The sequence below is a fragment of the Natator depressus genome, chromosome 25, assembly GCF_965152275.1.
Source record: "Natator depressus isolate rNatDep1 chromosome 25, rNatDep2.hap1, whole genome shotgun sequence".
Lineage (NCBI taxonomy): Eukaryota > Metazoa > Chordata > Testudines > Cheloniidae > Natator > Natator depressus.
The window spans coordinates 359,864-381,903 of record NC_134258.1 but is presented as its reverse complement, the minus strand read 5'-3'; the positions used below and the strand labels follow the sequence as shown (position 1 = coordinate 381,903).

Genomic DNA, 22,040 nt, shown 5'->3' with positions numbered 1-22,040 from the left:
GCTCTTCCCTCTCTTCGTTAGATGGAGCCTATCTCTGCCTAGCTCTCCTCCTTCTTGGAACACCATCCCATGGTCAAAGAATCCAAAGCCTTCTCTCCGACACCACCTGCATAGCCATTCCTTGACTTCGACGATTCGACAGTCTCTACCCAGGCCTTTTCCTTGCACTGGGAGGATGGACGAGGACACCACTTCCGCCTCAAACTCCTTTATCCTTCTTCCCAGAGCCACGTAGTCTGCAGTGATCCGCTCAAGATCCATTCTTGGTAGTATCATTGGTGCCCATGTGGAGAAGCAGGAAGGGGTAGCGATCCGAGGGCTTGATGAGTCTCGGCAGACTCTCCATCACATCTCCATCTCCATCGTGAATCTTAGCTCCCGGCAAGCAGCAGACTTCTTGGTTTTCCCGGTTGGGGCGGCAGATAGATGACTCAGTCCCCCTGAGGAGAGAGTCCCCGACCACCACCACCCACCTCCTTCTCTTGGGAGTGGTAGTTGTGGAACCCCCATCCCTAGGACAGTGCATCACATGCCTTCCAATCGGCAGAGTCTTCTTCTGTTCCATTCCCTCAGATGTATCATCTAGTCCACTCTCCGCATTAGTACTTGTGGAGAGAACATGAAAACTGTTGCTTACCTGTATCTGTGTTGCTGGTACATGGACGCTCCCCTTTCTTCTTCTGGAGGTCACATGCTGCCAAATTTCTTCACCGTCCTTCTGTCCCCGCTGCGCGGCCTGCTCTGAATCTTCAGAACATTGTGTCTGTAGAAGCATATTCTGATGTCTTTCCAGGAAATCTTCAGTTTCTCTTATGCAATCAAGGGTTGATACTTGTTTCTCCAGACCTTGAACCTTCTCTTCCAATGTGGAGACCAGCTTGCACTTTGTACAGACAAATCGCTTCTGTCCTGTGGAAGAAAGACAAACCTGGCACATCCAGTGCAGGTTACAACAGCTGAACGCTCCCCATCCATATTACCTTCCTTCTATGAGCTTCCTCAGGTGTTGTAGTAACTACTCAGAGAAGACGGCAAGATGTAAGCCTCAGTGGGCTCTCCCCAGGTGAACTCCCAGGCAAACTCCCTCTGTTAGCCTCTCTGCTGTTTGCCACTCAGCTGACTGGCTTTTTATAACAGTCAGGCCCACTCAAGGCTCACCTGGAACAAAGCACTCCCAATTCACACTTTTCAAACAACCAGTCAAGCACATGGTCAAACTGTCAAACTGTCCCCACAACAGACACTCAGATACTCACCAACACAGCCTCCCTACTGCAGCCCTTAGAGTACCTCCTCTCAGACAGATCGCAGGCAAACTCCCTCTGTTAGCCTCTCTGCTGTTCGATGCTCAGCTGGTTCGCTGATCTTACCTCACACCTCCATAGCTCTAGTCCATGTCCCTTTCTGCTCCTATACACACACATAGACTCTTATTGCTGCTTCTCACCATCCCCTCTGCAGGTTCTCTGCCGCCTGCTGTCTCTAACACTCACCAGCTTAGGTCCTCCCTCCTCACCCTTCTCAAGCTGCTTCCTCCATCTCCTCCACATTAGCATTAGCAGGGGCCACTGAGAGTACAAGAGAGACAGTTTCTCCACTCTCAGTTCTGGCACCAGCACCAAGAAGAGCAACTACGGAGAAAGTGCTGTTTAGCTCTCCCACCTGGGATGGAGCATGTCTGTGACTCTGTGGGATGGCACATTGACACATGCTCATAGACTCATATATATTAAGGTCAGAAGGGACCATTATGATCATCTAGTCTGACCTCCTGCACAATGCAGGCCACAGAATCTCACCCACCCACTCCTGCAATAAACCTCTCACCTATGTCTGAGCTATTGAAGTCCTCAAATCGTGGTTTAAAGACTTCAAGGTGCAGAGAATTCTCCAGCAAATGACCCGTGCCCAATGCTACAGAGGAAGGCGAAAACCCCCCAGGGTCTCTTCCAATCTGCCCTGGAGGAAAATTCCTTCCCGACCCCAAATATGGCAATCAGCTGAACCCTGAGCATGTGGGCAAGATTCACCAGCCAGATACCCAGGAAAGAATTCTCTGTAGTAACTCGGATCCCACCCCATCTAACATCCCATCACAGGCCATTGTGTCTATTTACCATGAATAGTTAAAGATCAATTAATTGCCAAAATCATGTTATCCCATCATACCATCTCCTACATAAACTTATCGGGTTTAATCTTGAAGCCAGATATGTCTTTTGCCCCCACTGCTTCCCTTGGAAGGCTATTCCAGAACTTCATTCCTCTGATGGAGAGAAACCTTCGTCTAATTTCAAGTCTAAACTTCCCAGTGACCAGTTTATATCCATTTGTTCTTGTGTCCACATTGGTACTGAGCTTAAATAATTCCTCTCTCCCTCCGGTATTTATCCCTCTGATATATTTATATATATGCTCAGTCTGGTCAGCTCTAAGAGCATGCTCAGTCCAGACGGATTCTTTGGAGAAGTTAGCTGCCAACATAACTAGTCTCAGCTGAGGATGTGCAACCTGAGATTTTTCACAGACTCTTTGCTTCGCCAAGCCTGGTGTGATTTTTCATGGAGACAGCAAAAGGCACCTTCCTGACACCAGGACAACCCCTCACTGTCTAATTTCAAGACCCTGCTCTAAAGCACAGAAGTGCTAGAGCATCTCAATAAAATGGTTATAAGAATATTTTTAAGATGTGAAAAACATCATATTTCCCCATCACCTCATTCTTGGAAATGGCTGGACTTTTTTAGCAGAAACTTTCCCAAAATATTCCGCCGGATGCAGAAACTTGGCACGGGAAATTTCAGCTGGAACAGTTAACAATTGGCAAAGTTTCAAGCAACTGAAAAAAGTCTTAAAATGAAACGTGCCAGGCAAACTTAACTATAGGTGGTGCAATCAGCTCTGCCCATAATAAAACATGACCATGCATAATGGGAACAGGTCCAATTGTCACATTCTGGGGTGTAATCCAGACCAGTGATAGGTTGTCTTGCCACCTGCGCCACAATGCTTTGCTCTTGTAGCTCCCACCTTGGGCCTCTCACAAATAGCTACCAGCATTGTGATACAGCATGGCCAGAGGGCAGCAGGAGAGTGTTGTTGTTTTTTTTTCAGCAGAAGAGTGTTTTTATTTGCATAACACACAGAGTAAAAACAACAGCATATGCAATGTGTAACACAGCAACCAATCACAATTGTTTTCTCATTAGTTTCAGGGGAGGGAAGTGTTCAAGCTTGCCTGGGCCCAGAGCGGGGGGCTTCCTCGACTCTCATGGTCTTCCACCCTTCCGAGTTACCTGATGGCCCAGAGCGAGGGGGCTTCATCGACTCTCAAGGTCTGCCACCCCCTCGAGTTACCTGGCGCCACGCCCAAGTGCCACCAACAATTCCCTCCTCCAAAAGCACCCAACAAGAGGGACAGGCTGTGGGGTGGACAATCCGGGGGGGGGGCATGTGCACCCACGTGTGAAAGGACCCCTCTAAGGTGGTGGTATCCGCAGCAGCGATGGCTGGGGCCCCTTACTCTCTCCCCCAGTCAAAGGGTCAAACAAAGGGAACTGGACGGGGACACCGAGCAGAGAACATCGGACAGCACCCACCGCTCCTCGAAAGCATCAAGGGAGTCGGTGGACGCCACCCAGAGGAACTCCGCCCGGCTACGTGAACAGACTGAGGATCAGAAAACGGCCCCACAGTCACAGGAAACTCCATCGGCCAACCTCCTCTCTCTGGTTTTATAGATGGCCATTTTAGCAGGGCCAGGAGGAGGTTAACTAGGAGATCCCGCTACTTTGTGAGGCCACGGATGGGTAGTGCATAAATAAAAAGGTGAGGGGAAAAATGCAACCAAAAACATAATAGAAGATTTGTGAGGAGCCGGAACAGGAGCTGCAGCCTGGCGGACTCCAAATATACGTGCACCAGGGTTTCCCTCACACTGCAAAAGGGACAAGTATCTGGGATGGGGGTGAACCACGCCAAGTACGTGGCCGTGCTTACAGCTCCATGAAGGAGCCGCCAACTGATGTCCCCGACAGGCCTCGGAACCAAGGTAGAATATAGGCTGGCCCACCGGGGCTGCTCACCCTCCAAAGGTGGCAGAAGGTCTCACCACTTTGTATCAGGGAGGGACACTAGGGTGAGGGCGTGAAGGGTGTGGAGCATGAGCGTGTATAGATGTTTCCTTGGCGCAGTTTGGAGGCATACTGGCTGCAGTTCATGCAGCCCGCTCGCAGTAAAGGGGTCTACGGGGCAGGGGTCCGATTAAAAGGTCCGGCGGGCCTGGGCCTGGTGGGCGGGGCGTGTCCTCGAACAGGACCCGGTTGAGGTAAGCTCGAGCAGCGGGCAGCAAAGCGGCCTTCACCTCCTGAAGTATGCGCCGGGGGGTACGAGGTCTGGAGAGCCCCATGCGCCGAGCGAGCATCAGGGGATCCAGCCAGTCTCCCCGGTCGCAGTCCAGGAGGTCTCCGACTCTCGTGACTTCTGCCAGGATCAAGCTCTGGAGCACCGAGTGGGACTCTGCCACCTGCACACGGAGCTGGGGGTTGTGTAGCAGGGGCTCCGTGAGGAGATCTACCCCCTCGGTAGCCGCCACGGACCTGGTCATTAAAAACAGTTTCCAAGTCCGGAGGAGGTCCTGGTAGAAGACCGGCAGCCCGGAGAGGTCTCGTGGAAGACCTCCCAGATGGAGATAAAAGAGCTGCCGGTCATATCGGAGCCCTCGGATGCGGCGCAGGATGACGTGTGCCAGTATGCTCCACGCCGAACTGCCCGCACCATAGAGGAGCCTCTGTTGGGCCTGGAGGCGGAAGACACGGACCTGAGTCTGCAGACACTTCAGGCCCTGTCCTCCTTCCTTCAGGGGTAGATGAAGAACCCCTACAGGGGCCCACTGCATTCCTGACCAAAAGAACCCCAGAATCGATGTCTGGAGGTTGATCAGGAAACCTGGGGCCGGGACCAGGGTGTTGAGCCGGTACCAGAGCATGGACAGGACTAGTTGATTAAGCACCAGCGCTCTCCCTCGGAGGGAGAGACATTGGAGTAGTCCCGTCCATTTCCGGAGCCACTCTATCACCCCGCCTCTAAATTTTCCCAGTTCTCCAGCAGAGAGGGATGCGTGGCAGAAAGGTAAATGCCAAGGTAGAGCAGCGGACCCGCGCTCCACTGGACGGTCTGAAGCATGGGTGGGAGGGAGCTCGCCTGCCGCCAGTCTCCTACCACTAAGCCAGAGCTCTTGACCCAGTTGACCCGGGCGGAGGAGGCTGTCGAATAGATGGCCAAGTCGCCCGGGTTCTGGACCACGAGGAGCACGTCATCAGTGTACGCCGACAGGACCAGCCACAGCTCCAGCTCCCGCAGCATCAACCCTGTCAACCTCCTGCGGAGGAGACAGAGGAACGTCTCAATCACCAGAGCGTACAGCTGGCCCGAGAGGGGGCACCCCTGCCGTACTACTCGCCCGAAGCTGACCGGTTCGGTCAAGGTCCAGTTGAGCTTAACCAGACACTCTGCGGAAGCGTACATCACCCGGAGAAAACCCACAAACTGGGCTCTGAAGCCAAATGCCTGCAGAGTGCTCAGGAGGTACCCATGGTCCACCCTATCGAACACCTTCTCCTGATCTAGGGACAGGAGGGCGAACGAAAGACCGTCTCTACGCCCGAGTTCCAAAAGGTCCTGAACCAGAAATAGGTTATCAAAGATACTGCGGTCCAGGACGGTGTAGATCTGGTCTGGGTGGATCACGTCCGCCATCACGGACCCTAGCTGCAGCGAGATTGCTTTCTCTACGATTTTGTAGTCTGAGCTGAGGAGCGAGACGGGACGCCAATTTCGTAAATCGCGGAGGTCTCCCTTCTACGGCAGTAAGGCGAGCACAGCTCGCCTGCACGAAAGAGGGAGGACCCCGCTCTGCAGAGACTCAGCCCAGATGGTGACTAGATCTGGGCCGAGGACGTCCCAAAACACGCGGTAGAGCTCCACGGTCAGCCCGTCCATGCCTGGAGACTTATTAGTGGGCATAAGACGGAGGGCTTCCGAGAACTTGGCCAGGGTGAGAGGCAACTCTAGCCTGTCTGGGTCGCTCACTCTGACTGTAGGGAGCTCCTCCCAGAGCACTCTGCAAGCGCCAGGGTTGGTCGGATCCGGGGAGAAAAGACTTGCATAGAAGGCTCGGGCCCTCCCGCACATCTCCACCGGTTCCGTGAGGGGGGTGCCGTCTTCTGCCAGGAGGCAGGTGATGTGTTTCTTGGCCCCCCTCGTTTTCTCCAGGGCATAGAAGCAGGAGCCGCGATCCATCTCCCGAAGGAGGCGGATGCGGGATCGAACAAAGGCGCCCCAGGCCCGATGGGCTTCTCCCGGCACACTCCGCAGAGGAGCGGGTCCTCGGTGCTGGCGGCCAGACGTCTCTCCAGCTCTAAGACCTCCCGTTCCAACTGCTCTATCACCGCATTTCTCCGTCGGCTGGTGCCCCGGGTGTAGTCGCTGCAGAAAAGCCTGGCGCGCACCTTCCCCAGGTCCCACCACCACCGCGCCGAGGGAAAGGCAAGCCGCTGCCGTCGCCAGGCCAGCCAGAATTCCCGGAAGGACTCCACGAAGCCCTCATCCTCCAACAGGCTGTTGTTAAAATGCCAATAGGCCGGCCCCGGCCTCTCCGCACAGAGGGAGGCTGTCACAGTGGCTAGGTGATGGTCAGAAAATGAGGCCAGCCGAATGCTGGAGGAGTGGGCTCGTGAGTGATGGAAACGTGATAAATAAATGTGGTCCAACCGGGAGTGGCTCGACTGATGGGCTTCCACCCGGATAAAGGTGAACGTGGAAGTGTCATCCGGGTGGTGGTCACGCCAGATGTCCACTAGGAAGTGATGTTCAACTATCTCCCGGAGGGTGTCCGCGGCAGCCGGGCTCTGGTCAGTCCCCGAGCAGTCTTGCTTCTCGAGGGTGGTATTAAAATCCCCTCCCAGGACCAGGCACTCATGAGAATCTAAGGTGCAGAGGAAGGCGGACGCCTGCTGATAAAATTGCAGCCGCTCCGGGCCCGATGTCGGGGCATAGACGTTAACAAGGTTAACCACGAGCCCTCTATACAGACCCGGAGATGCAGCAGGCGACCTGGCATGGCCTCGGTGACCCCTAGCACCTCGGGCCGTAGGTCGGGGGAGAACAGGGTCGCCACTCCAGCCTGTCGAACCATGGCATGGCTAAGGTAGACCCTGTCCCCCCACTCCAGCCGCCAACTGTCTTCGGCGGTCGGATCCGTATGGGTCTCCTGCAGGAAAATCACAGAGTACCCTCCCTCCTGAAGGAAGGAGAGCACTGGGACCTGTGGAGAGCCATCCTACAACCCCGGGTGTTCAATGTTGCAATGGTGAGAAGTGTCATGGGGGGGCCGGGGGAGATCCTCACTGGCAGGGACGCTTGTAACCCCCAGCGGGCCGCGCAACAGTCCTTGACCCATCCCGTAGGTGAGTAATTGTTCACGGAAGACGCGGACCCACCAGTAGGCCGTGGCTTCCTGCTTCCCCATCCCTTTATCTTCCCCCATGAGGGCCCTTGTGGCCCGGAGGATTTGAAAAAAATCCCCCCATCGCTGGAGAGCAAGCTGTACCATGTTGCGGGAGCCACAGACATCCTCTAAAAACTTCCGCAGCTCTCCTCGCAGCTCATGGGAGGGTGGGGTTACGGTTTCCCGGTTGTTCCCCGGCACAGCCCTCGGTGCAGCCCCGTGGTCCACTAAAACGGACAAGCAGGGTGTGGACCCCCGATGGGGTGCCTGATGGGCTGGAGCTTCTAGGCCCGCCTCAAGCTCTGGGGCGATAGGGGGTGGTGGAGGGAAGATAGCAGCTCCTAATGGGTCGGGGCAGGAGAACACAAAGGCCGCTCCCTGGGGGTCATCAGTTGGGAAAGGGAAGGAGACAGCCCCGGTGGCGGCAATAACATTGCAGGAGGTAAATTGGATAGGGGTAGGGGCAGGGGCAGAGGCGAGGTTCTGGGTTTTGGGAGGCAAGCAACTGGATGGTGGCACCTCCCGATCAGGCTCGAGGGTTAAGGGGGTGGGGAGGGAGCTCTCAGTGATACCGGCTGTGGGCTTTATGGTGGATTTAGCAGCCACAGCATCAGGAGGTGGATTATCTTCTGTAGGGCCCCTGCCCAGGAAGGAAATCGATTGCGCCGCACCAACAGGGGGTGCCCCTGGCGACTCGTGTCCTGGCTGCGTGGCACCAGCTGTAACCTGAGCAGGCTTGGTAGTCGTCAGCGGGGTCCCATCAGCGGCCGGGTTGAAGGAGGAGTCCAGGGGCTCCTCGGAGGCAGGAGCAGAAGCAGCAGTTAGAGGGAGGGAGCATGGGGAAAAGAGGGGTGGAGTGAGGTCGCCCAAATTGAGGTTTGCTGGCAAAAGGTCGTCCTCCCCCTGGGCGACTGGGGCCAGATCTAGGGCCTCGATCTCCTCGAACATGGAGGAGAGGACACTTTCCGTCGCCCCAGGATTCTCCCTGCTGGCATCTGCCACGACGGTTGCCTCGGGGTTCACGGGGACTTCGGGTAGTGTCAGGATAGAAGGGGCTTCCTCGAGGTTCTCGGAGGGGAGGGTCTCCCATGGAGGGGAGACACTACCTTCCGGTGCTACCACGTCTTTCCCGGCTGACACCGGTGGATGGGATGCACTCGTGGGCAAAGCAGAAGGTTCGGCATCAGTGCCCCCCTTCCTGGTCTTCCGGGGGGCCTCCGCCTCGGGTAGATGAGGCCGAGCTCGAGCCTTCCGCTTGCCTCACTTCCCCTGGACTAGGGCCCAGCCCTCCATGGCATCATCTGGGGGCTGGTTAGCAGGGGTCGTGTCAGGAGATAAAGGCGATGGCTCAGGGACTTGGGGGGGGGGCGGTGGGGTGGCATAAGGGAGGGAGGATTTTCCCTGGGGCATGCTCTCTCCCATGCCTGGTGGTATCTCTGCCACACCCTCCTCCATAGGCCCTGCCAGATTGTCAGCAGCAAGGGCGGGGCTCTACCGCTCGACTGGGCGTTGTAGAGGAGGTGCCCCTTGGGCCTGAGTGGGAGAAGGGGTGGTCCGAAGAGGAGGGGGGGCGGGTTCGGGTATCGGGCAGCCAGGGGCGTCGGCAATGACGGGGCCGATGTCCTGCTGGGTCTCGGGGATCCCAGATGCCCCTCTTTGCTGGGCTAAGGGGCAGTCCCTCTGGACATGCCCTGACACCCGGCAGAGGTAGCACCGGGCTTCCCCCGTGGAGAAATACACCCGGTAACGGGCCCCATGGTGGGGGACTAGGAAGGACCCCTCGAGCACCTCTCCGTCACGCGCCGCCGACGGCAGTAGAAGCTGCACTTGCCGGCGGAAGGAAAAGATGTGACAGAGGGTGGGGTCCTTGCAGCCCAACGGGAGAGGGCTGATGACAGAAACAGGTTTCCCCAGGGTGGAAAGGGCGGGTAACAGGGCAGCATTGGGGAGAAAAGGAGGGACAGAGGTCAGGACCAGGCTGACACCCAGGTCCTCTAGCGGCTCTAGGGGGACAAACACCCCCCCCACCACCAGGCCCCTCTCCACCGCCTCCTGGGTGGCAGCCTCCGATGCTAAGAAGAAGACGACCTTCCCATACATTTTGGAGGCCGCCACAATGGCCGAGGGCCCCACTACCCTCGCCAACGCCTGCACGTAGGTCTCCACGTGGGGCAAGGCGGGCACCAGGAGGCATCGGACACCATGCTTCCTTGTCATGGTGGGGAAGGGGTCCCAGCCGCTGTTGATGGTGGCGGAGGCAGTGGGCGGGAGAGATGATGAGGCGGCAGGAGGAGGGGCTGCCGCCGCCTGAGCATACGTCCTGGGGGGTGAGGGAGTGACACCCGCAGAGGCGGTGGAGCAGGCAGCGGGGAGGGACGCCGTGGTCGGTGGCGGGGCCGCAGCAGTGGGGGTGGCCCCTGCCACGAAGGGCCTGGTGGTTTTGGCGGGGCCTTTCCCCTTCTTCTTGCCCTGGCCTTTCCCGCCAGCTGGGGGGGCTCCCCTAGAGTCTGGGGAGGCGGTGGGCATGGCAGCGGTGGAGGTCACCCCGGTGCCCTCCATTGCCGATGCCCCAGCGGGGGTGGTGGCAGGTGGTTAACAGGAGTTGGGGTCAGGTAAAAAGGGACAGGCTGTGGGATGGGCAGTTCAGGGCGGGGGGCACATAAACTGTCGTACGCTTGTCCAGAGAGTCCTGTTTGGTTGGGTGGTGCTTCTGGCCCACACGGTGGAATCAGGGCAAGCAGCTAAGTCCAGAGGTAGATGTTAAACAGCCAGCAATGACGGTGGAGGAGGCAGTTGTGAAGATGGTAGTGTGGGGGTTGGGAGGACACAGATGGATCGGGGGGCAGCTCCGTGCCACACCCCCTGTGTCCCTACAAACACAGTCACAACACAGTCAAGGCCTCCCCCCACACGAGAGCACAGTTCAAAAGTTACTCAGTCTTGGGCCCCCTCCACAGCGATTTGTAAGTTCCCTGAGCGGTGTTCCTCTGATAGACGGCTGTTTCTCTGTCCCGGGTTTTCTTTTTTGCATTCCAGAAATGCCGGAGCAAGTGATAAGATTCCTTTCAACCAGAGACGGGTCCACAGACAAACAGCAAGCGGCTGGGTCTGGGGACTGGGTCCTTCCACTCCCCCCGTCTGGGGAAGCGGGCCGGCAGGCCCCCCGTCTCTCAGGGGGGGAGTTTCAGCTGGAGCGGCAGCAGCGTCTGAGGGCGGGTGGGTGGGCTAACAGCCAGCCGGCAGCCAACCAGCACTGTAGCAACAGCAGAAAAACAACAAAAAGAAAAGAAAGGGGGGAGAGCATCTGGCCCGGTCGGGGGGGAAGCTAGAAGCAGGGGCAAAAAGCAAGGAAAGCCCAGGCCAGAGGGCAGCAGCAGGAGAGGGCTAGAAGGGAGCCTTATTCCCTGTAGAGGGAAGAAAGTTTGCTATAGATTAATTAAAGCACCTGAAGCCAGTCACATGATACCCCCCCCCCCCCCGCTTCAATCAGACAAGAGGAGGAGTTGAAGCAGAGTGGATTGGTGTTAGACCAGAGAGCAGTTTGGAGGAGTTGAAGCAGAGTGGATTGGTGGATTGGAGCAGAGAGCAGTTTGGAGGGAAGCAGAGGAGAGTTTGGAGAAGTGCTGCAGTGGGCTAAGAAGACCAAGACCCTAGGTAAAGGGACACCTGGTTCGTGCAGAGGGAGGGCAGGAAGCCCCACAAGCTGAAGGGCAGGAGAGGGAAGTAGCCCAGGGGAAGAGAACCGCTAGTTCAAGCGGTTTACCACTATCCCTAGGGCCCCTGGGCTGGACCCGAAGTAGAGGGCAGGCCCGGGTCCCTCCCTCTCCACTCCCCTCCTCTAGGACACTAGTGGGGCAGTTAATACCCCAGTTCAGGGGCAAGAAACGGTGCCCTTAACCGCCCCCCCAAGAAGAGAAAGCGCAAGACCCATCATAGTAGTGCCGGCAATTTGCCACAGCATGCAGGTCACACTGAGTGTCTGTGTATAGCTGCAGCCCTGGTCCAGCAGCTCTGACCCCAGCAGCCTGTCAGCAACACAACAGCCACACTCTGGCTTCCAGCAGCCTTGGTTACTATTCTCTGGGTGACCCCAACACAGTCCCAGTCCTAGATTTTCCCAAAACTTTGTGTTCGGTACTGTCCATCCCTCTCCTGGACAGTTACAGATATTAAGGTCTGTTGCCTCTGTAAGGGGTCAATATTCTACAGTTTGCTAATTTAACGGGAGTTACCAAACAGCTCAGTTTAAACACAGCACTGGATTGGTTTAGATTAAAAATAAAGCAAGTTTATTAACCAATGATGATAGGGTTTTAGGTGTATTCAAGTATAAGAAAGGGTTACAAGCAAATAAAAGTGAGAACATACTGAAAGTCTAAAACTTCAACTTAATCTAGCAAGGTTTGGTTCAAGGCTTTGTTCAAGATGGTCTTTCTCACCCACAGTCTTCCAAGAAGATGGTGACTGACCCTTTCCTTGGTCAGGATCTCTCTCAGAGGCCCAAAGATGCTGGTTCCTTTGTCATCTTAGGTGAAAGAGAGAGAGAGAACTTGAAGTTCTCTGCCCCTTTCTTTTATAGTCCAGTGAAGTGTTGAGGTGGATTCTTCTCAAGATTTCCCCTCAAAGCAAAGTTTATTCAAACAATAAAGAAGGTGAGATGAAGTCTGGTGGAGAAGGAGGCTCCATGCTCCTCCTTCCTACCTGTGTTTGTTGAAATGCAACTTTGCTTTGTCCCTGATGCCTGGAGGAGCCTGTTTACTACTTATATGAAATTGGGGTAAACACACATCCCTTTATTTAGGATAGATCCTATTTAACAACCTTTGCCTAGGCTGGGCTGTGGGGTTTTGAACATGTGCTAATAACATCATACAGGAGAATTTCATAACTTTACATATAATTTTGCTTCATATATTTCACCATGATATTATTGATGAGCAAGTTATTAGTTTTCAAATGATACCTCACAAGGCATATTCTGTACAAAGATTAGTACAATAGAGCGAAGGATACGCATACAGGATGCTTAGTGTCTCTCCAATTCATTAGGCAGCTGGCATTCTCATAGTTAAATTACACTTTGTTTCTTTACAGAAGCCCTGATTTTGGGACCATAGAAAATGCTGGGTGGGGTATCCACAGCAGGTGAGTCACTCAGATGCAAAGATCCATACTGCAAGTCACCTCTCATCCCTGGCTCATGTGCAAACATCTGGTTACACTCCTTCACTTGTGCTACTAACATTAGAAATGGGCCTGAACAAAAACCCCAGACCCACATAGAGCCAGAATCCAAACCCTGATCCCAAACCAATCTCCAGGTTATGCCAGACCATCTTCTTGTATGGGTAACTCCAACTGCTGAGATACAGTGTGAAGAGGACACCTACCGATGACTTCGGTGTGATTCCAGAGACATCAGTCACCCCTGGACAGGCTTGTTACCCCTTCCCTCCTGTAGTGATGTGAATTATGATTATTTTAGAGCGGGGGAGAAGGAGCCAACAGCGATGAGTGGGCAATTGGAGAAGTAGAAGGAAAATGAGGAGAGTCCTTGGTCATGGCAGCCAAAGCATAGTGAAGAATCAAGGAGGATGAGGGAGTGCTCCCAGGTATCAAGGTTTGAAGATGAGCTTGAGGATGCGGAGGGCCCTTGGTCAGCAAGAGGACATTGGAGACTCTGGTGGAAGAAGTTTTGGTGCATGTCTATAACAGGGTACATTCAGGTTGCTGTCTCATATCTGGCGGTGCTGAAAAATCACCTCCTCGGCAATGCGCTTCCGCACGAGGACTGGCGGCAGCAGGGTCTCACACCTATTGAGTATTGTGAGTGTTCTCCTATAGCTTTACACTGTCCAGGCCCAGCAATCATCAGCTAAAAGCTGCAATGGGGGTCAGACCACTGCCTGCCATGTGTCCCGTGGACCAAGCCCAGGAGAAGAGAAATGAACATTTACCAGCCAACGCACAAAATCCGCTCCGTGCTCTTTATCTGGGTACTGATGATAATGACAAAAATGCAAGGTATTTGCTTGTCAGTCAAGCCCCCCACCACTCTCTAAAGTCAAGGGGCCAAGAGCAATGTGGGGAGGCTGTAGCCAGGCATCTCCTACTGTGTATGAGAGCTGGTGATGACAATGCCTCTCTCCTTATCCCAGAACACACTCTCCCTCCTCTGGAGAAGACAGCACTAGTTGGCTGAATAGCAGTAACCGCCCCGCATGGTAAAAGCAGCAGGCTGGCATTCCAGCACTCTCAGAGAGGGCGTGTGAGGAGCTGAGCTGAGGTCCATCAGATGTGAACAAGCTCATTTTAATTTCCCAAGAATTCTTTCCATAAAAAACTAGAGGAGCTGCTTTATCCAGGCTTGGTGAGAAATCCAGTGAGTCAGTGTAAAGCCCTGAGCTGTCATGCTAGCTCCCCTCAGGAGAGCAACTGTCAGTCGGTAGAGTCTGCATGGGGTTGCATGCTTGGCAGCAGCAGGCGACTACTAAGGGGATTTGTGGAGCTGCTACAGCAGATGAGTCATTGTGGCCTCTGCGAGCCTCCTTGACAACTGGAATTTTAGCCTATCAGAGTATGAATTCTACTGCTCCCTTTAGCTCCTCCTGAACATTTCTCAGGGTATGCTGGGAAGGCGAGGTAAGTCTGAGCTTGAGAAGGATTTCCCATTGCAGTTCTCAGCGGGGAACTGTAAAATCCATGATCAGTTCACTGTCATCACTGGTTTCAAACCCAGCCCTTAGCAAGTCTTGCTCCTGCTTTCTCATCTGACAGAACATTACATAAGAACGGCCATACTGGGTCAGACCAATGGTCCATCTAGCCTAATATCCTGTCTTTCAACAGTGGCTGGTGCCAGGTGCTTCAGAGGGAGAACAGAACAGGGCAATTTATCGAGTGATCCATCCCCTGTCATCCAGTCCCAGCTTCTGCGAGTCACAGGTTAGGGACACCCAGACCATGGAGCCACATCCCTGACCATCTTGGCTGAAAGCGATTGACAGACCGATCCTCCATGAACTTATCTATTTCTTTTTTGAACCCAGTTAATACTTTTGGCTTTCATAACATCCCCTAGCAATGAATTCCACAGGTTGTCTGTGCGTTGTATATTTCCTTATGTTTGTTTTAAACCTGCTGCCTATTAATTTCATTGGATGACTCTGGTTCCTGTGCTATGTGAAGGGGAAACAACACTTCCCTATTCACTTTCTGCATGCCAGTCATGATTTTATAGCCCTCTATCATCTCCCCCCTTAGTCGTCTCTTATCCAAGCTGAACAGTCCCAGTCTTTTTACCATCTCTTCCTGTGGAAACTGTTCCATCCCCTCATCATTTCTGTTGCCCTTCTCTGCACTTTTTCCAATTCTAATATATCTTTTTTTCAGATGGGGCTACCAGATCTGCACCCAGCATTCTAGTTGTGGGCATGCCATGGATTTATATAGAGGCAATATATTTTCTGTCTTATTATCTATCCCTTTCCTAATGGTTCCTAACATTGTTAGCTTTTTTCACCTGCTGCTGCACACTAACAAGATGTTTTCTGAGCATTATCTATGGTGACTCCAAGATCTCTTTCTTGAGTGGTAACAGCTAATTTAGCTCCCATCATTTTCTATGTATAGTTGGGATTAGATTTTCCAATGTGCATTACTTTGCATTTATCAACATTGATTTTATCTGCCGTTTTGTTACCCAGTCACCCAGTTTTGTGAGATCTCTTTGTAACTCTTGTGGCAAATGGCTGATGCTACTGTGGTGGGTCCCGTGCTTTTTCTTGGTGTGGTGGGTCACGGCGCCACCCCTTGCCCCTATTCTTGGGCATTGTGGGCTCTGCTAGTGCCCCGGTGGAAGAGAGAGAGTAGCGGGGAAGGGACCCAAGTCCGCTCTCCTACTTCGGGTCCCAGCCCCTTCAGCTTTGCGGGCTGCTTACCCTCTCTCCCCTTGGGTAGTTTCCCTCAGTCCTCTGTGCCAGGGGAGTCCCTCTGCTCTGCTTGAGCAGGGTTTCCCTTCCCCTGGTCCTCTGGCTAACAGCAATACTCCCCCAAACTCTAGCCAGCTTTCCTTCCCTCTCTCTCTGTCTGACTGAAGCAGGGGGGATTTATTAGGTCTTGGGCAGGGCCTTAATTGACTCCAGGTGCTCCAATTACCCAGTAGTAACCTTTCACTAGTCCACAGGGAATAAGGCCTTGATCATCCAAGAGCTTATATACTTCCCATCTACGACTCTCCTGCTGCTCTCTGGCCCTGTTGTATCACATTCTTCACAGTCAACTTTGGACGTAACTATCTTGAGTAGCTTTGTATCATCTACAAACTTTGCTACCGCACTGTTTACCCCTTTTTCCAGATAATGTATGAATACGTTGAACATCACTGGTCCAAGTACAGAGCCCTGGGGGATACCACTATTTACCTCTCTCCATTGTGAAAACTGACCATTTATTCCTACTCTTTGTTTCCTGTCTTTTAAGCAATTACTGATCCATGAGAGGACCTTTCCTTGTATCACATGACTGCTTACTTTGCTTAAGAGCCTTTGGGGTGACACCTTGTCAAAGGTTTTCTGAAAGCCCACTGGCTCACCCTTGTCCACATGCTTGTTGACACCCTCAGAGAATTCTAGCAGATTGGTGAGGCATGATTTTCCTTTAAAAAAGCCATATTGACTTTCCCCCAACATATTGTGTTCATCTAAATGTCTAATGATTCTGTTCTTTACTATAGTTTCAACCAATTTTCCTGATACTAAAATTAAACTTATCAGCCTGTAATTTCCAGGATTACCTCTAGAGCCTTTTTAAAGTAAGCAATCATGGGATAAGAGGAAAGGTCCTCTCACGGATCAGTAACTGGTTAAAAGATAGGAAACAAAAGGTAGGAATAAATGGTCAGTTTTCACAATGGAGAGAGGTAAATAGTGGTGTCCCCCAGGTTCTGTACTTGGACCAGTGATGTTCAACATATTCATAATCTGGAAAAAGGGGTAAATAGCAAGGTAGCAAAGTTTGTGGATGATACAATACTACTCAAGATAGTTAAGTCCAAAATTGACTGTGAAGAGTTAAAAAGTGATCTCACAAAACTGGGTGAATGGGCAACAAAATGGCAGATGAAATTCAATGTTGATAAGTGCAAAGTAATGCCCATTGGAAAACATAATCCCAAGTACACATACAAAATGATGGGGTCTAAATTAGCTGTTACCACTAAAGAAAGAGATCTTGGAGTCACCATGGATAGTTCTCTGAAGACATTCGCTTTAATGTGCAGTGGAAGTCAAAAAAGCTAATAGAGTGTTATCCATTAGGAAAGGGATAGATAATAAGACAGTAAATATCATACTGCCAATATATTAATCCACGGTACTCCCATGCCTTGAATACTGCATGCAATTCCGGTTGCCCCATCTCAAAAAGGATATATTTGAAATGGAAAAGGAATAAAGAAGGGCAAGAAAAATGATTAGGGGTATGGAACAGCATCCGTGTGAGGAGAGATTAAAAAGATCTGGACTGTTCAGCTTGGAAAAGAGATGATTAAGGGGTGGGACAGATAAGATAGAAGTCTACAAAATCGTGACTGGCATGGAGAAAGTGAATAGGGAAGTATTATTTACCTTTTTAACATAACACAAGAACCAAGGGTCACCCAATGAAATTAATAGGCAGCAGGTTTAAAACAAACAAAAGGAAGTACTTCTTCATACAACTCACAGTCAACTTGTATAACTCATCACCAAGGGATGTTGTGATGGCCAAAACTATAAATGGGTAAAGTCCATCAATGGCTAATAGTCTAGATGGTCAGGGATGCAGCCCCATTCTCTGGGTGTCCCTAAGCCTCTGATTGCCAGAAGCTGGGACTCGATGACAGGACAGATCACTTGAAAATTGCCCAGTTCTGTTTTCTTGGTACTAGAATTTGTTGGTTCAGAAATCAAACCCACTGCTGAATGAAGAAAAGGTTAAGAGGCGACTGGATCACAGTCTGTAGGTCCCAACACAGGCAGAAAATGTCTGATAGAATCTTAGAATCATAGAATATCAGGGTTGGAAGGGACCTCAGGAGGTCATCTAGTCCAACCCCCTGCTCAAAACAGGACCAATCCCCAACTAAATCATCCCAGCCAGGGATTTGTCAAACCTGACCTTAAAAACCTCTAAGGAAGGAAGGAGATTCCACCACCTCCCTAGTTAACGCATTCCAGTGATTCACCACCATCCCAGTGAGAAAGTTTTTCCGAATATCCAACCTAAACCTCCCCCACTGCAACTTGAGACCATTCCTCCTCGTTCTGTCATCTGCTACCACTGAGAACAGTCTACATCTATCCTCTTTGGAACCCCCTTTCAGGTAGTTGAAAGCAGCTATCAAATCCCCCCTCATTCTTCTCTTCTGCAGACTAAACAATCCCAGTTCCCTCAGCCTCTCCTCATAAGTCATGTGTTCCAGTCCTCTAATCATTTTTGTTGCCCTCCACTGGACGTTTTCCAATTTTTTCACATTCTTCTTGTAGTGTGGGGCCCAAAACTGGACACAGTACTCCAGATGAGGCCTCACCAATGTCGAATAGAGGGGAACGATCACCTCCCTCGATCTGCTGGCAATGCCCCTACTTATACAGCCCAAAATGCCATTGGCCTTCTTGGCAACAAGGGCACACTGTTGACTCATATCCAGCTTCTCGTCCACTGTAACCCCTAGGTCCTTTTCTGCAGAACTGCTGACGAGCCATTTGGTCCCTAGTCTGTAGCAGTGCATGGGATTCTTCCGTCCTAAGTGCAGGACTCTGCACTTGTCGTTGTTGAACCTCATCAGATTTCTTTTGGCCCAATCCTCTCATTTGTCTAGGTCCCTCTGTATCCTCTCCCAACCCTCCAGCATATCTACCTCTCCTCCCAGTTTAGTGTCATCTGCAAACTTGCTGAGAGTGAAATCCATGCCATCCTCCAGATCATTAATGACGATATTGAACAAAACCGGCCCGAGGACCAACCCTTAGAACACTCCACTTGATACTGGCTGCCAGCTAGACATGGAGCCATTGATCACCACCCGTTGAGCCCGACAATCTAGCCAGCTTTCTATCCACCTTATAGTCCCTTCATCCAGCCCATATTTCTTTAACTTGCTGGCAAGAATACTGTGGGAGACCGTGTCAAAAGCTTTGCTAAAGTCAAGGAATAACACATCCACTGCTTTCCCCTCATCCACAGAGCCAGTTATCTCATCATAGAAGGTAATTCGATTAGTCAGGCAGGACTTGCCCTTGGTGAATCCATGCTGACTGTTCCTGATCACTTTCCTCTCCTCTAAGTGCTTCAGAATTGATTCCTTGAGGACCTGCTCCATGATTTTTCCAGGGACTGAGGTTAGGCTGACTGGCCTGTAGTTCCCAGGATCCTCCTTCTTCCCTTTTTTAAAGATGGGCACTACATTAGCCTTTTTCCAGTCGTCCAGGACCTCCCCCGATTGCCATGAGTTTTCAAAGATAATGGCCAATGGCTCTGCAATCACATCCACCAGCTCCTTTAGCACTCTCAGATGCAGCGCATCCGGCCCCATGGACTTGTGCTCGTCCAGCTTTTCTAAATAGTCCCGAACCACTTCTTTCTCCACAGAGGGCTGGTCACCTCCTCCTCTTGCTGTGCTGCCCAGTGCAGTAGTCTGGGAGCTGACCTTGTTTGTGAAGACAGAGGCAAAAAAAGTAGTGAATACATTAGCTTTTTCCACATCCTCTGTCACTAGGTTGCCTCCCTCATTCAGTCAGGGGCCCACACTATCCTTGACTTTCTTCTTGTTGCTAACATACCTGAAGAAACCCTTCTTGTTACTCTTAACATCTCTTGCTAGCTGCACCTCCAGGTGTGATTTGGCCTTCCTGATTTCGACCCTGCATGCCAGAGCAATATTTTTATACTCCTCCCTGGTCATTTGTCCAATCTTCCACTTCTTATAAGCTTCTTTTTTGTGTTTAAGATCACCAAGGATTTCACTGTTAAGCCAAGCTGGTCACCTGCCATATTTACTATTCTTTCTACACATCGGGATGGTTTGTCCCTGTAACATCAATAAGGATTCTTTAAAATACAGCCAGCTCTCCTGGACTCCTTTCCCCCTTATGTTATTCTCCCAGGGGATCCTGCCCATCAGCTCCCTGTGGGAGTCAAAGTCTGCTTTTCTGAAGTCCAGGGTCCATATTCTGCTGCTCTCCTTTCTTCCTTGTGTCAGGATCCTGAACTCGACCATCTCATGGTCACTGCCTCCCAGGTTCCCATCCACTTTAGCTTCCCCTACTAATTCTTCACGGTTTGTGAGCAGCAGGTCAAGAAAAGCTCTGCCCCTAGTTGGTTCCTCCAGCACTTGCACCAGGAAATTGTCCTCTACACTTTTCAAAAACTTCCTTGATTGTCTGTGCACCGCTGTATTGCTCTCCCAGCAGATATCAGGGTGATTGAAGTCTCCCATAAGAACCAGGGCCTGCGATCTAGTAACTTCTGCGAGTTGCCAGAAGAAAGCCTCGTCCACCTCATCCCCCTGGTCCAGTGGTCTATAGCAGACTCCCACCAGTACATCACCCCTTGTTGCTCACACTTCTAAACTTAATCCAGAGACACTCAGTTTTTTCTGCAGTTTCATACTGGAGCTCTGAGCAGTCATACTGCTCTCTTACATACAGTGCAACTCCCCCACCTTTTCTGCCCTGCCTGTCCTTCCTGAACAGATTATATCCATCCATGACAGTATTCCAGTCATGTGAGTTATCCCATCAAGTCTCTGTTATTCCAATCACATCATAATTCCTTCACTGTTCCAGGACTTCCAGTTCTCCCTGCTTGTTTCCCAGGCTTCTTACATTTGTGTATAGGCACTTGAGATAACTCGCTGATCGCCCCTCTTTCTCAGTATGAGGCAGGAGCCCTCCCCTCTTGCCCTCTCCTGCTTGTGCTTCCTCCTGGTGCTCCCTCCTCACTAGGTTAGCCAGCCTGCTTGCGGAGATGCTCTTCCCTCTCTTCGTTAGGTGGAGCCCGTCTCTGCCTAGCACTCCTCCTTCTTGGAACACCATCTCATGGTCAAAGAATCCAAAGCCTTCTCTCCAACACCACCTGCGTAGCCATTCGTTGACTTCCATGATTCAACGGTCTCTACCCAGGCCTTTTCTTTCCATGGGGAGGATGGACGAGAACACCACTTCTGCCTCAAACTCCTTTATCCTTCTTCCCAGAGCCACGTAGTCTGCAGTGATCTGCTCAAGGTCATTCTTGGCAGTATCTTTGGTGCCCATGTGGAGAAGCAGGAAGGGGTAGCGATCCGAGGGCTTGATGAGTCTCAGCAGTGTCTCCATCACAGTATGAATCCTAGCTCCTGGCAAGCAGCAAACTTCTCGGTTTTCCCGGTCGGGGCGGCAGATAGATGACTCAGTCCCCCTGAGGAGAGATTCCCCGACCACCACCATCCGCCTCCTTCTCTTCGGAGTGGTAGTCATGGAACCCCCATCCCTAGGACAGTGCATCTCATGCCTTCCAATCGGCAGAGTCTCCTTCTGTTCCCTTCCCTCAGATCTATCATCTGGTCCACTCTCCGCATTAGTACCTGTGGAGAGAACATGAAAACCGTTGCTTACCTGTATCTGCGTTGCTGGTACATGGATGCCCCCCTTTCTTCTTCTGGAGGTCACATGCTGCCAAATTTCTTCACCGTCCTTCAGTCCCCACTGCGCAGCCTGCTCTGAATCTTCAGAACGTTGTGTCTGTAGAAGCATATTCTGATGTTTGTCCAGGAAATCTTCAGTTTCTCTTATGCAACGCAGGGTCGATACCTGTTGCTCCAGACCTTGAACCTTCTCTTCCAATATGGAGACCAGCTTGCACTTTGTACAGACAAATCGCTTCTGTCCTGTGGAAGAAAGACAAACCTGGCACATCCAGTGCAGGTCACAACAGCTGAACGCTCCCCATCCATATTACCTTCCTTCTACGAGCTTCCTCAGGAGTTGTAATAACTACTCAGAGAAGACTGCAAGATGTAAGCCTCAGTGGGCTCTCCCGAGGTGAACTCCCAGGTGAACTCCCTCTGTTAGCCTCTCTGCTGTTTGCCGCTCAGCTGACTGGCTTTTTATAACAGTCAGGCCCATTCAAGGCTCACCTGGAACAAAGCACTCCCAATTCACACTTTTCAAACAATCAATCAAGCACACGGTTTAACTGTCCAACTGTCCCCGCAACAGACACTCAGATACTCACCAACACAGCCCTCCTACTGCAGCCCTTAGCATACCTCCTCTCAGACAGATCCCAGGCAAACTCCCTCTGTTAGCCTCTCTGCTGTTCGCTGCTCAGCTGGTTCGCTGGTCTGTCTCTTCTAGCAGACACATGCAGGACAATATCCAGCAGGTGCACAATGAAATCAGGAAAGTTCAAAACAGAAATAAGTTGCCCATGTTTAATAGTGTGAGTAAAGGTTTTTAAGGCCCGGCTTGACAAAGCCCTGGCTGGGATGATATAGTTGGTGTTGGTCCTGCTT

The 22,040-nt window shown here is 51.8% G+C and overlaps 1 pseudogene; it reads left to right on the top strand.

Annotated features, from left to right (window-relative positions):
• The window catches only part of LOC141977959 (ceramide synthase 4-like), a 62,091-nt pseudogene that overhangs the window by 13,236 nt on the left and 26,815 nt on the right, over positions 1-22,040 (top strand).